Genomic DNA, 14,421 nt, shown 5'->3' on the forward strand with positions numbered 1-14,421 from the left:
ATGGCGGTGATGGTTCTGCTCAGGCAGAGCAGTGCTGATGCTCCTCATAAAGCTGTCGCTGCTGTGAAGGTTCTAGGTGACATCACAAATCCCTATGGTTACATACACAACAAAGCTGGGTTGTTGTTGTTTACACTCTGCAAGGCCTGTGGAAGTGAGTGACATCATAGCACTGTAGTTCTGAGGGTTCTAGATGGATGCAACAATCTCCTGTTGCTTCTATGAAGGCCATAATAGACGACATCACCAAACAGCTCCATAGTCACATACACAGCAAAGGAGAGATGTTGTTTACACCTAGTGATGTCAGTGGTATTGAGTGACATCACAGCACAGTGCTAAGGCTCCTGGGCCTGGACACAGCAGCGGCTGCAATATCTCAACGGAGAATACGTTTATATATATGTGTGTGTGTGCGCGTATATATATATATATATATATATATATATATATATATATATATATATATATATATATTTCTCCGCCGAAATCACTTTTAAACCCATTTCCACCTTTTTTTCCCTTCTCTTCCTCTTACTTTTTTTTCACGTTTTTTTACGTTTTTCTCCTTTTCGCCTCTTTTCTGGGCGTATTATTCTTCTTTTTCTTCTTTTTTTTCGTCTAATGCATACCCCATCAGTGCAGCAATGCTTATTCAATACCGCCAGCAGATGGAGACACTGGGGGATAATTTTCTAAGGATTTATACTGATTTTTCCTGTCTGAATTTGTCGCACAGAAGGTTGCAGGCCAAATATGTGTGACATTTCTGCGACTTTAGCTTCTAGAGCATTTTTACAACATTATACATAGGTGCTGAATACATAAAAAGCGACTGTTCAGCGACAGACAAGTCGCATCGGCTGAAAGTAGGCCAGAATGTCAGTCCATGTTGGAGCAGGTTTAGATACAGTCTAAAGTATAGATCTCAAAGTCTGTGCACAGAATTTAGCAAGGGCCTCGCACCTTCTGATGCATCAGGTAGGTGCACAATAGCATAGCCTAACCCTCTGTACTTTGGTCTATATTGATGCGGGACATAGACAGCCAGCTGATGACCAATCCATTAGTGCAATGGATGGCTGGAAGCATTTGTCTTTGCCTTTGCAATACCACAGAAGCAATGCATGGTCAATGTACAGCAATGACACACCTGTGTGAACAGCCAGGAGACCCCCCCCCCCCCCCCCCATGTTATGTTACATAGTTACATAGTTAGTACGGTCGAAAAAAGACATATGTCCATCAAGTTCAACCAGGGAATTAAGGGGTAGGGGTGTGGCGCGATATTGGGGAAGGGATGAGATTTTATATTTCTTCATAAGCATTAATCTTATTTTGTCAATTAGGAACATTCAGCACCCACCCGCTATCAAGGCAGCTGCCTATCATGTCATGCCCTACCTGCACAGGTGTGCTGGCTACTCAAATGATCCAATTAAGGAGGCCATTTAGTCAGCAGCAGCAGAAGTCCTGTGCCTGGACGCTCCAACAGCGGCCAGACACAAGCAGAAGCAGAAGCAGCAGAAGCAGCAGCAGCACCACCTTTTGTTTTTTGGCTGCAGCAGCAGCAAGGCCCACAGGGCTGGCTAGCTGGCTAGCCAGCAAGCAGGTAGCAATGAAAGTAGGAATCTTTCTTTTTAACCCTGTAAGGGGGTGGTGCACTGTACCCGAAGATACTGCCATATCGGGTCAATGCATAGGGCGACGGAAGCAAGCTTCGAAATCGGCCCCCGTTCTCAAAAATCCATTTAATATATGGTCCCCAGATAGGGGACGTATCAGATATTAAACTGATAAGAACAGATACTACACTTGATCTTAGCCAAAAGGCCGAGAAGCGATAACCGTGAAAGGGGCGGGCCCAACAAGGTGCCCTTCATGGGCACTATCACTGCTTGCTGTCAGGGAGGCTGCCAGACAATTTTCCATGCACACTCTGGGCTGGGGGGCAGTCAACCACCAGTACACACAGCAGAACCTAAACCCATACCATTATTGCTAAGCAGCAAGACAGGGGCCCATTGCACTCCCACGGGGCCTTTTTAAATGCAATCCATAACCCGGATTTGCCAGGAACCCTTCTTACTCCTCCTACTTGCATGTGACACTGGGCTTAGGATCTGCATAGGAAACACACACACAAGCACACACCTACCTTTGTTGCCTGCAGATGCCTCCTTGGCTGTCCCCAAACGGTATCAAACCAACACCCACGGGAAGCTGTAAGCATAGAGGACATGCCTGCACCCCATTGGACTTACCTGTGTGGGTTAAACCCGGGTTATTTGACAACCTATGGCGGTGATGGTTCTGCTCAGGCAGAGCAGTGCTGATGCTCCTCATAAAGCTGTCGCTGCTGTGAAGGTTCTAGGTGACATCACAAATCCCTATGGTTACATACACAACAAAGCTGGGTTGTTGTTGTTTACACTCTGCAAGGCCTGTGGAAGTGAGTGACATCATAGCACTGTAGTTCTGAGGGTTCTAGATGGATGCAACAATCTCCTGTTGCTTCTATGAAGGCCATAATAGACGACATCACCAAACAGCTCCATAGTCACATACACAGCAAAGGAGAGATGTTGTTTACACCTAGTGATGTCAGTGGTATTGAGTGACATCACAGCACAGTGCTAAGGCTCCTGGGCCTGGACACAGCAGCGGCTGCAATATCTCAACGGAGAATACGTTTATATATATGTGTGTGTGTGCGCGTATATCTATATATATATATATATATATATATATATATATATATATTTCTCCGCCGAAATCACTTTTAAACCCATTTCCACCTTTTTTTCCCTTCTCTTCCTCTTACTTTTTTTTCACGTTTTTTTACGTTTTTCTCCTTTTCGCCTCTTTTCTGGGCGTATTATTCTTCTTTTTCTTCTTTTTTTTCGTCTAATGCATACCCCATCAGTGCAGCAATGCTTATTCAATACCGCCAGCAGATGGAGACACTGGGGGATAATTTTCTAAGGATTTATACTGATTTTTCCTGTCTGAATTTGTCGCACAGAAAGTTGCAGGCCAAATATGTGTGACATTTCTGCGACTTTAGCTTCTAGAGCATTTTTACAACATTATACATAGGTGCTGAATACATAAAAAGCGACTGTTCAGCGACAGACAAGTCGCATCGGCTGAAAGTAGGCCAGAATGTCAGTCCATGTTGGAGCAGGTTTAGATACAGTCTAAAGTATAGATCTCAAAGTCTGTGCACAGAATTTAGCAAGGGCCTCGCACCTTCTGATGCATCAGGTAGGTGCACAATAGCATAGCCTAACCCTCTGTACTTTGGTCTATATTGATGCGGGACATAGACAGCCAGCTGATGACCAATCCATTAGTGCAATGGATGGCTGGAAGCATTTGTCTTTGCCTTTGCAATACCACAGAAGCAATGCATGGTCAATGTACAGCAATGACACACCTGTGTGAACAGCCAGGAGACCCCCCCCCCCCATGTTATGTTACATAGTTACATAGTTAGTACGGTCGAAAAAAGACATATGGCCATCAAGTTCAACCAGGGAATTAAGGGGTAGGGGTGTGGCGCGATATTGGGGAAGGGATGAGATTTTATATTTCTTCATAAGCATTAATCTTATTTTGTCAATTAGGAACATTCAGCACCCACCCGCTATCAAGGCAGCTGCCTATCATGTCATGCCCTACCTGCACAGGTGTGCTGGCTACTCAAATGATCCAATTAAGGAGGCAATTTAGTCAGCAGCAGCAGAAGTCCTGTGCCTGGACGCTCCAACAGCGGCCAGACACAAGCAGAAGCAGAAGCAGCAGAAGCAGCAGCAGCACCACCTTTTGTTTTTTGGCTGCAGCAGCAGCAAGGCCCACAGGGCTGGCTAGCTGGCTAGCCAGCAAGCAGGTAGCAATGAAAGTAGGAATCTTTCTTTTTAACCCTGTAAGGGGGTGGTGCACTGTACCCGAAGATACTGCCATATCGGGTCAATGCATAGGGCGACGGAAGCAAGCTTCGAAATCGGCCCCCGTTCTCAAAAATCCATTTAATATATGGTCCCCAGATAGGGGACGTATCAGATATTAAACTGATAAGAACAGATACTACACTTGATCTTAGCCAAAAGGCCGAGAAGCGATAACCGTGAAAGGGGCGGGCCCAACAAGGTGCCCTTCATGGGCACTATCACTGCTTGCTGTCAGGGAGGCTGCCAGACAATTTTCCATGCACACTCTGGGCTGGGGGGCAGTCAACCACCAGTACACACAGCAGAACCTAAACCCATACCATTATTGCTAAGCAGCAAGACAGGGGCCCATTGCACTCCCACGGGGCCTTTTTAAATGCAATCCATAACCCGGATTTGCCAGGAACCCTTCTTACTCCTCCTACTTGCATGTGACACTGGGCTTAGGATCTGCATAGGAAACACACACACAAGCACACACCTACCTTTGTTGCCTGCAGATGCCTCCTTGGCTGTCCCCAAACGGTATCAAACCAACACCCACGGGAAGCTGTAAGCATAGAGGACATGCCTGCACCCCATTGGACTTACCTGTGTGGGTTAAACCCGGGTTATTTGACAACCTATGGCGGTGATGGTTCTGCTCAGGCAGAGCAGTGCTGATGCTCCTCATAAAGCTGTCGCTGCTGTGAAGGTTCTAGGTGACATCACAAATCCCTATGGTTACATACACAACAAAGCTGGGTTGTTGTTGTTTACACTCTGCAAGGCCTGTGGAAGTGAGTGACATCATAGCACTGTAGTTCTGAGGGTTCTAGATGGATGCAACAATCTCCTGTTGCTTCTATGAAGGCCATAATAGACGACATCACCAAACAGCTCCATAGTCACATACACAGCAAAGGAGAGATGTTGTTTACACCTAGTGATGTCAGTGGTATTGAGTGACATCACAGCACAGTGCTAAGGCTCCTGGGCCTGGACACAGCAGCGGCTGCAATATCTCAACGGAGAATACGTTTATATATATGTGTGTGTGTGCGCGTATATATATATATATATATATATATATATATATATATATATATATATATTTATCCGCCGAAATCACTTTTAAACCCATTTCCACCTTTTTTTCCCTTCTCTTCCTCTTACTTTTTTTTCACGTTTTTTTACGTTTTTCTCCTTTTCGCCTCTTTTCTGGGCGTATTATTCTTCTTTTTCTTCTTTTTTTTCGTCTAATGCATACCCCATCAGTGCAGCAATGCTTATTCAATACCGCCAGCAGATGGAGACACTGGGGGATAATTTTCTAAGGATTTATACTGATTTTTCCTGTCTGAATTTGTCGCACAGAAAGTTGCAGGCCAAATATGTGTGACATTTCTGCGACTTTAGCTTCTAGAGCATTTTTACAACATTATACATAGGTGCTGAATACATAAAAAGCGACTGTTCAGCGACAGACAAGTCGCATCGGCTGAAAGTAGGCCAGAATGTCAGTCCATGTTGGAGCAGGTTTAGATACAGTCTAAAGTATAGATCTCAAAGTCTGTGCACAGAATTTAGCAAGGGCCTCGCACCTTCTGATGCATCAGGTAGGTGCACAATAGCATAGCCTAACCCTCTGTACTTTGGTCTATATTGATGCGGGACATAGACAGCCAGCTGATGACCAATCCATTAGTGCAATGGATGGCTGGAAGCATTTGTCTTTGCCTTTGCAATACCACAGAAGCAATGCATGGTCAATGTACAGCAATGACACACCTGTGTGAACAGCCAGGAGACCCCCCCCCCCCATGTTATGTTACATAGTTACATAGTTAGTACGGTCGAAAAAAGACATATGTCCATCAAGTTCAACCAGGGAATTAAGGGGTAGGGGTGTGGCGCGATATTGGGGAAGGGATGAGATTTTATATTTCTTCATAAGCATTAATCTTATTTTGTCAATTAGGAACATTCAGCACCCACCCGCTATCAAGGCAGCTGCCTATCATGTCATGCCCTACCTGCACAGGTGTGCTGGCTACTCAAATGATCCAATTAAGGAGGCCATTTAGTCAGCAGCAGCAGAAGTCCTGTGCCTGGACGCTCCAACAGCGGCCAGACACAAGCAGAAGCAGAAGCAGCAGAAGCAGCAGCAGCACCACCTTTTGTTTTTTGGCTGCAGCAGCAGCAAGGCCCACAGGGCTGGCTAGCTGGCTAGCCAGCAAGCAGGTAGCAATGAAAGTAGGAATCTTTCTTTTTAACCCTGTAAGGGGGTGGTGCACTGTACCCGAAGATACTGCCATATCGGGTCAATGCATAGGGCGACGGAAGCAAGCTTCGAAATCGGCCCCCGTTCTCAAAAATCCATTTAATATATGGTCCCCAGATAGGGGACGTATCAGATATTAAACTGATAAGAACAGATACTACACTTGATCTTAGCCAAAAGGCCGAGAAGCGATAACCGTGAAAGGGGCGGGCCCAACAAGGTGCCCTTCATGGGCACTATCACTGCTTGCTGTCAGGGAGGCTGCCAGACAATTTTCCATGCACACTCTGGGCTGGGGGGCAGTCAACCACCAGTACACACAGCAGAACCTAAACCCATACCATTATTGCTAAGCAGCAAGACAGGGGCCCATTGCACTCCCACGGGGCCTTTTTAAATGCAATCCATAACCCGGATTTGCCAGGAACCCTTCTTACTCCTCCTACTTGCATGTGACACTGGGCTTAGGATCTGCATAGGAAACACACACACAAGCACACACCTACCTTTGTTGCCTGCAGATGCCTCCTTGGCTGTCCCCAAACGGTATCAAACCAACACCCACGGGAAGCTGTAAGCATAGAGGACATGCCTGCACCCCATTGGACTTACCTGTGTGGGTTAAACCCGGGTTATTTGACAACCTATGGCGGTGATGGTTCTGCTCAGGCAGAGCAGTGCTGATGCTCCTCATAAAGCTGTCGCTGCTGTGAAGGTTCTAGGTGACATCACAAATCCCTATGGTTACATACACAACAAAGCTGGGTTGTTGTTGTTTACACTCTGCAAGGCCTGTGGAAGTGAGTGACATCATAGCACTGTAGTTCTGAGGGTTCTAGATGGATGCAACAATCTCCTGTTGCTTCTATGAAGGCCATAATAGACGACATCACCAAACAGCTCCATAGTCACATACACAGCAAAGGAGAGATGTTGTTTACACCTAGTGATGTCAGTGGTATTGAGTGACATCACAGCACAGTGCTAAGGCTCCTGGGCCTGGACACAGCAGCGGCTGCAATATCTCAACGGAGAATACGTTTATATATATGTGTGTGTGTGCGCGTATATCTATATATATATATATATATATATATATATATATATATATATATATATATATATATATATATATTTCTCCGCCGAAATCACTTTTAAACCCATTTCCACCTTTTTTTCCCTTCTCTTCCTCTTACTTTTTTTTCACGTTTTTTTACGTTTTTCTCCTTTTCGCCTCTTTTCTGGGCGTATTATTCTTCTTTTTCTTCTTTTTTTTCGTCTAATGCATACCCCATCAGTGCAGCAATGCTTATTCAATACCGCCAGCAGATGGAGACACTGGGGGATAATTTTCTAAGGATTTATACTGATTTTTCCTGTCTGAATTTGTCGCACAGAAAGTTGCAGGCCAAATATGTGTGACATTTCTGCGACTTTAGCTTCTAGAGCATTTTTACAACATTATACATAGGTGCTGAATACATAAAAAGCGACTGTTCAGCGACAGACAAGTCGCATCGGCTGAAAGTAGGCCAGAATGTCAGTCCATGTTGGAGCAGGTTTAGATACAGTCTAAAGTATAGATCTCAAAGTCTGTGCACAGAATTTAGCAAGGGCCTCGCACCTTCTGATGCATCAGGTAGGTGCACAATAGCATAGCCTAACCCTCTGTACTTTGGTCTATATTGATGCGGGACATAGACAGCCAGCTGATGACCAATCCATTAGTGCAATGGATGGCTGGAAGCATTTGTCTTTGCCTTTGCAATACCACAGAAGCAATGCATGGTCAATGTACAGCAATGACACACCTGTGTGAACAGCCAGGAGACCCCCCCCCCCCCCCATGTTATGTTACATAGTTACATAGTTAGTACGGTCGAAAAAAGACATATGTCCATCAAGTTCAACCAGGGAATTAAGGGGTAGGGGTGTGGCGCGATATTGGGGAAGGGATGAGATTTTATATTTCTTCATAAGCATTAATCTTATTTTGTCAATTAGGAACATTCAGCACCCACCCGCTATCAAGGCAGCTGCCTATCATGTCATGCCCTACCTGCACAGGTGTGCTGGCTACTCAAATGATCCAATTAAGGAGGCCATTTAGTCAGCAGCAGCAGAAGTCCTGTGCCTGGACGCTCCAACAGCAGCCAGACACAAGCAGAAGCAGAAGCAGCAGCAGCACCACCTTTTGTTTTTTGGCTGCAGCAGCAGCAAGGCCCACAGGGCTGGCTAGCTGGCTAGCCAGCAAGCAGGTAGCAATGAAAGTAGGAATCTTTCTTTTTAACCCTGTAAGGGGGTGGTGCACTGTACCCGAAGATACTGCCATATCGGGTCAATGCATAGGGCGACGGAAGCAAGCTTCGAAATCGGCCCCCGTTCTCAAAAATCCATTTAATATATGGTCCCCAGATAGGGGACGTATCAGATATTAAACTGATAAGAACAGATACTACACTTGATCTTAGCCAAAAGGCCGAGAAGCGATAACCGTGAAAGGGGCGGGCCCAACAAGGTGCCCTTCATGGGCACTATCACTGCTTGCTGTCAGGGAGGCTGCCAGACAATTTTCCATGCACACTCTGGGCTGGGGGGCAGTCAACCACCAGTACACACAGCAGAACCTAAACCCATACCATTATTGCTAAGCAGCAAGACAGGGGCCCATTGCACTCCCACGGGGCCTTTTTAAATGCAATCCATAACCCGGATTTGCCAGGAACCCTTCTTACTCCTCCTACTTGCATGTGACACTGGGCTTAGGATCTGCATAGGAAACACACACACAAGCACACACCTACCTTTGTTGCCTGCAGATGCCTCCTTGGCTGTCCCCAAACGGTATCAAACCAACACCCACGGGAAGCTGTAAGCATAGAGGACATGCCTGCACCCCATTGGACTTACCTGTGTGGGTTAAACCCGGGTTATTTGACAACCTATGGCGGTGATGGTTCTGCTCAGGCAGAGCAGTGCTGATGCTCCTCATAAAGCTGTCGCTGCTGTGAAGGTTCTAGGTGACATCACAAATCCCTATGGTTACATACACAACAAAGCTGGGTTGTTGTTGTTTACACTCTGCAAGGCCTGTGGAAGTGAGTGACATCATAGCACTGTAGTTCTGAGGGTTCTAGATGGATGCAACAATCTCCTGTTGCTTCTATGAAGGCCATAATAGACGACATCACCAAACAGCTCCATAGTCACATACACAGCAAAGGAGAGATGTTGTTTACACCTAGTGATGTCAGTGGTATTGAGTGACATCACAGCACAGTGCTAAGGCTCCTGGGCCTGGACACAGCAGCGGCTGCAATATCTCAACGGAGAATACGTTTATATATATGTGTGTGTGTGCGCGTATATATATATATATATATATATATATATATATATATATATATTTCTCCGCCGAAATCACTTTTAAACCCATTTCCACCTTTTTTTCCCTTCTCTTCCTCTTACTTTTTTTTCACGTTTTTTTACGTTTTTCTCCTTTTCGCCTCTTTTCTGGGCGTATTATTCTTCTTTTTCTTCTTTTTTTTCGTCTAATGCATACCCCATCAGTGCAGCAATGCTTATTCAATACCGCCAGCAGATGGAGACACTGGGGGATAATTTTCTAAGGATTTATACTGATTTTTCCTGTCTGAATTTGTCGCACAGAAAGTTGCAGGCCAAATATGTGTGACATTTCTGCGACTTTAGCTTCTAGAGCATTTTTACAACATTATACATAGGTGCTGAATACATAAAAAGCGACTGTTCAGCGACAGACAAGTCGCATCGGCTGAAAGTAGGCCAGAATGTCAGTCCATGTTGGAGCAGGTTTAGATACAGTCTAAAGTATAGATCTCAAAGTCTGTGCACAGAAGTTTAGCAAGGGCCTCGCACCTTCTGATGCATCAGGTAGGTGCACAATAGCATAGCCTAACCCTCTGTACTTTGGTCTATATTGATGCGGGACATAGACAGCCAGCTGATGACCAATCCATTAGTGCAATGGATGGCTGGAAGCATTTGTCTTTGCCTTTGCAATACCACAGAAGCAATGCATGGTCAATGTACAGCAATGACACACCTGTGTGAACAGCCAGGAGACCCCCCCCCCCCCATGTTATGTTACATAGTTACATAGTTAGTACGGTCGAAAAAAGACATATGTCCATCAAGTTCAACCAGGGAATTAAGGGGTAGGGGTGTGGCGCGATATTGGGGAAGGGATGAGATTTTATATTTCTTCATAAGCATTAATCTTATTTTGTCAATTAGGAACATTCAGCACCCACCCGCTATCAAGGCAGCTGCCTATCATGTCATGCCCTACCTGCACAGGTGTGCTGGCTACTCAAATGATCCAATTAAGGAGGCCATTTAGTCAGCAGCAGCAGAAGTCCTGTGCCTGGACGCTCCAACAGCGGCCAGACACAAGCAGAAGCAGAAGCAGCAGAAGCAGCAGCAGCACCACCTTTTGTTTTTTGGCTGCAGCAGCAGCAAGGCCCACAGGGCTGGCTAGCTGGCTAGCCAGCAAGCAGGTAGCAATGAAAGTAGGAATCTTTCTTTTTAACCCTGTAAGGGGGTGGTGCACTGTACCCGAAGATACTGCCATATCGGATCAATGCATAGGGCGACGGAAGCAAGCTTCGAAATCGGCCCCCGTTCTCAAAAATCCATTTAATATATGGTCCCCAGATAGGGGACGTATCAGATATTAAACTGATAAGAACAGATACTACACTTGATCTTAGCCAAAAGGCCGAGAAGCGATAACCGTGAAAGGGGCGGGCCCAACAAGGTGCCCTTCATGGGCACTATCACTGCTTGCTGTCAGGGAGGCTGCCAGACAATTTTCCATGCACACTCTGGGCTGGGGGGCAGTCAACCACCAGTACACACAGCAGAACCTAAACCCATACCATTATTGCTAAGCAGCAAGACAGGGACCCATTGCACTCCCACGGGGCCTTTTTAAATGCAATCCATAACCCGGATTTGCCAGGAACCCTTCTTACTCCTCCTACTTGCATGTGACACTGGGCTTAGGATCTGCATAGGAAACACACACACAAGCACACACCTACCTTTGTTGCCTGCAGATGCCTCCTTGGCTGTCCCCAAACGGTATCAAACCAACACCCACGGGAAGCTGTAAGCATAGAGGACATGCCTGCACCCCATTGGACTTACCTGTGTGGGTTAAACCCGGGTTATTTGACAACCTATGGCGGTGATGGTTCTGCTCAGGCAGAGCAGTGCTGATGCTCCTCATAAAGCTGTCGCTGCTGTGAAGGTTCTAGGTGACATCACAAATCCCTATGGTTACATACACAACAAAGCTGGGTTGTTGTTGTTTACACTCTGCAAGGCCTGTGGAAGTGAGTGACATCATAGCACTGTAGTTCTGAGGGTTCTAGATGGATGCAACAATCTCCTGTTGCTTCTATGAAGGCCATAATAGACGACATCACCAAACAGCTCCATAGTCACATACACAGCAAAGGAGAGATGTTGTTTACACCTAGTGATGTCAGTGGTATTGAGTGACATCACAGCACAGTGCTAAGGCTCCTGGGCCTGGACACAGCAGCGGCTGCAATATCTCAACGGAGAATACGTTTATATATGTGTGTGTGTGCGCGTATATATATATATATATATATATATATATATATATATATATATATATTTCTCCGCCGAAATCACTTTTAAACCCATTTCCACCTTTTTTTCCCTTCTCTTCCTCTTACTTTTTTTTCACGTTTTTTTACGTTTTTCTCCTTTTCGCCTCTTTTCTGGGCGTATTATTCTTCTTTTTCTTCTTTTTTTCGTCTAATGCATACCCCATCAGTGCAGCAATGCTTATTCAATACCGCCAGCAGATGGAGACACTGGGGGATAATTTTCTAAGGATTTATACTGATTTTTCCTGTCTGAATTTGTCGCACAGAAAGTTGCAGGCCAAATATGTGTGACATTTCTGCGACTTTAGCTTCTAGAGCATTTTTACAACATTATACATAGGTGCTGAATACATAAAAAGCGACTGTTCAGCGACAGACAAGTCGCATCGGCTGAAAGTAGGCCAGAATGTCAGTCCATGTTGGAGCAGGTTTAGATACAGTCTAAAGTATAGATCTCAAAGTCTGTGCACAGAATTTAGCAAGGGCCTCGCACCTTCTGATGCATCAGGTAGGTGCACAATAGCATAGCCTAACCCTCTGTACTTTGGTCTATATTGATGCGGGACATAGACAGCCAGCTGATGACCAATCCATTAGTGCAATGGATGGCTGGAAGCATTTGTCTTTGCCTTTGCAATACCACAGAAGCAATGCATGGTCAATGTACAGCAATGACACACCTGTGTGAACAGCCAGGAGACCCCCCCCCCCACGTTATGTTACATAGTAACATAGTTAGTACGGTCGAAAAAAGACATATGTCCATCAAGTTCAACCAGGGAATTAAGGGGTAGGGGTGTGGCGCGATATTGGGGAAGGGATGAGATTTTATATTTCTTCATAAGCATTAATCTTATTTTGTCAATTAGGAACATTCAGCACCCACCCGCTATCAAGGCAGCTGCCTATCATGTCATGCCCTACCTGCACAGGTGTGCTGGCTACTCAAATGATCCAATTAAGGAGGCCATTTAGTCAGCAGCAGCAGAAGTCCTGTGCCTGGACGCTCCAACAGCGGCCAGACACAAGCAGAAGCAGAAGCAGCAGAAGCAGCAGCAGCACCACCTTTTGTTTTTTGGCTGCAGCAGCAGCAAGGCCCACAGGGCTGGCTAGCTGGCTAGCCAGCAAGCAGGTAGCAATGAAAGTAGGAATCTTTCTTTTTAACCCTGTAAGGGGGTGGTGCACTGTACCCGAAGATACTGCCATATCGGGTCAATGCATAGGGCGACGGAAGCAAGCTTCGAAATCGGCCCCCGTTCTCAAAAATCCATTTAATATATGGTCCCCAGATAGGGGACGTATCAGATATTAAACTGATAAGAACAGATACTACACTTGATCTTAGCCAAAAGGCCGAGAAGCGATAACCGTGAAAGGGGCGGGCCCAACAAGGTGCCCTTCATGGGCACTATCACTGCTTGCTGTCAGGGAGGCTGCCAGACAATTTTCCATGCACACTCTGGGCTGGGGGGCAGTCAACCACCAGTACACACAGCAGAACCTAAACCCATACCATTATTGCTAAGCAGCAAGACAGGGGCCCATTGCACTCCCACGGGGCCTTTTTAAATGCAATCCATAACCCGGATTTGCCAGGAACCCTTCTTACTCCTCCTACTTGCATGTGACACTGGGCTTAGGATCTGCATAGGAAACACACACACAAGCACACACCTACCTTTGTTGCCTGCAGATGCCTCCTTGGCTGTCCCCAAACGGTATCAAACCAACACCCACGGGAAGCTGTAAGCATAGAGGACATGCCTGCACCCCATTGGACTTACCTGTGTGGGTTAAACCCGGGTTATTTGACAACCTATGGCGGTGATGGTTCTGCTCAGGCAGAGCAGTGCTGATGCTCCTCATAAAGCTGTCGCTGCTGTGAAGGTTCTAGGTGACATCACAAATCCCTATGGTTACATACACAACAAAGCTGGGTTGTTGTTGTTTACACTCTGCAAGGCCTGTGGAAGTGAGTGACATCATAGCACTGTAGTTCTGAGGGTTCTAGATGGATGCAACAATCTCCTGTTGCTTCTATGAAGGCCATAATAGACGACATCACCAAACAGCTCCATAGTCACATACACAGCAAAGGAGAGATGTTGTTTACACCTAGTGATGTCAGTGGTATTGAGTGACATCACAGCACAGTGCTAAGGCTCCTGGGCCTGGACACAGCAGCGGCTGCAATATCTCAACGGAGAATACGTTTATATATATGTGTGTGTGTGCGCGTATATATATATATATATATATATATATATATATATATATATATATTTCTCCGCCGAAATCACTTTTAAACCCATTTCCACCTTTTTTTCCCTTCTCTTCCTCTTACTTTTTTTTCACGTTTTTTTACGTTTTTCTCCTTTTCGCCTCTTTTCTGGGCGTATTATTCTTCTTTTTCTTCTTTTTTTTCGTCTAATGCATACCCCATCAGTGCAGCAATGCTTATTCAATACCGCCAGCAGATGGAGACACTGGGGGATAATTTTCTAAGGATTTATACTGATTT

The 14,421-nt window shown here is 45.7% G+C and overlaps 6 non-coding genes across 6 annotated transcripts; all 6 read right to left on the bottom strand.

Moving 5' to 3' along the window:
* Positions 1-1,654: 1,654 nt before the first annotated feature.
* LOC130309195 (U2 spliceosomal RNA) lies at positions 1,655-1,845 on the bottom strand. The gene has a single exon (XR_008857894.1). It is a non-coding gene; the product is annotated as a U2 spliceosomal RNA (small nuclear RNA).
* Positions 1,846-3,934: 2,089 nt separating this feature from the next.
* Positions 3,935-4,125, bottom strand: LOC130309197 (U2 spliceosomal RNA). Its single transcript, XR_008857896.1, has one exon. It is a non-coding gene; the product is annotated as a U2 spliceosomal RNA (small nuclear RNA).
* A 2,093-nt stretch (positions 4,126-6,218) lies between these two features.
* LOC130309198 (U2 spliceosomal RNA) lies at positions 6,219-6,409 on the bottom strand. Its single transcript, XR_008857897.1, has one exon. It is a non-coding gene; the product is annotated as a U2 spliceosomal RNA (small nuclear RNA).
* A 2,107-nt stretch (positions 6,410-8,516) lies between these two features.
* On the bottom strand, positions 8,517-8,707 carry LOC130309199 (U2 spliceosomal RNA). Its single transcript, XR_008857898.1, has one exon. It is a non-coding gene; the product is annotated as a U2 spliceosomal RNA (small nuclear RNA).
* A 2,089-nt stretch (positions 8,708-10,796) lies between these two features.
* LOC130309216 (U2 spliceosomal RNA) lies at positions 10,797-10,987 on the bottom strand. Its single transcript, XR_008857915.1, has one exon. It is a non-coding gene; the product is annotated as a U2 spliceosomal RNA (small nuclear RNA).
* Positions 10,988-13,074: 2,087 nt separating this feature from the next.
* LOC130309200 (U2 spliceosomal RNA) lies at positions 13,075-13,265 on the bottom strand. Its single transcript, XR_008857899.1, has one exon. It is a non-coding gene; the product is annotated as a U2 spliceosomal RNA (small nuclear RNA).
* Between the last annotated feature and the right edge of the window lie 1,156 nt (positions 13,266-14,421).

The sequence above is a fragment of the Hyla sarda genome, unplaced genomic scaffold, assembly GCF_029499605.1.
Source record: "Hyla sarda isolate aHylSar1 unplaced genomic scaffold, aHylSar1.hap1 scaffold_1517, whole genome shotgun sequence".
Taxonomy (NCBI): Eukaryota; Metazoa; Chordata; class Amphibia; order Anura; family Hylidae; genus Hyla; species Hyla sarda.